Here is a 668-nt window from a genome sequence, read left to right on the forward strand (position 1 = left end):
CTCCTGCACAATTAAACTAAATCTATTACGGCTGTCGTGAATAAAGTGAAAATTAAATTAAAAATGTTGATTACGGCATTAAATTTAGATCTGCATAATGCATTTAGATGTTGCATCATACTTTACGTGATTTTGCAGTGCTGCACATTTTAACGAATCACACATTTCTGTTGAGCTTATGGATGCAATGGCCAATCAGAAGCATTCAGATGAGTCATCGCTGAAATGCTGGAGTTATTTCAATGCACGCACTCGCTGACTGAATTCTGCTCACTCAGGCTGTAGCCTCACCCACATTTGACAATACAATATAAGATAAATATAAAATGTATCTCAATGATTTTCACTATATATCCAGATATTTATGGATTTGCCCTGAATGACTTTATGACTTGTTTTTGTATGTATGTATATTATATGTATGTATGTATGTATATTATATATATGTATATATACACACACACACACACACACACAGTGGGTATAGAAACCAGAATCATTGAGTTTGAAAAAGGATAGCCCCCTCCTAAAAATGACTTGTAAACTCAATCAGGTGTAGCTAATCACCTTCTCAATGGCACACAAAGCCATTTGACTTTCAGCTGTGGTCATTTTGATCAGCTCAGCATGAAAAGAGCTTTCCTGGAGCATTTCAGTCCTTGGTAGTG

General features: G+C 35.6%; 1 protein-coding gene across 3 annotated transcripts in view; it reads right to left on the reverse strand.

Annotated features, from left to right (window-relative positions):
- Nucleotides 1–668, reverse strand: part of LOC107668739 (protein phosphatase 1F-like) — a 12,378-nt gene that overhangs the window by 1,072 nt on the left and 10,638 nt on the right. The gene's annotated exons all lie outside the window — the stretch shown is intronic.

The sequence above is a fragment of the Sinocyclocheilus anshuiensis genome, unplaced genomic scaffold, assembly GCF_001515605.1.
Source record: "Sinocyclocheilus anshuiensis isolate Anshui unplaced genomic scaffold, SAMN03320099.WGS_v1.1 scaffold36, whole genome shotgun sequence".
NCBI classification, from domain to species: domain Eukaryota; kingdom Metazoa; phylum Chordata; class Actinopteri; order Cypriniformes; family Cyprinidae; genus Sinocyclocheilus; species Sinocyclocheilus anshuiensis.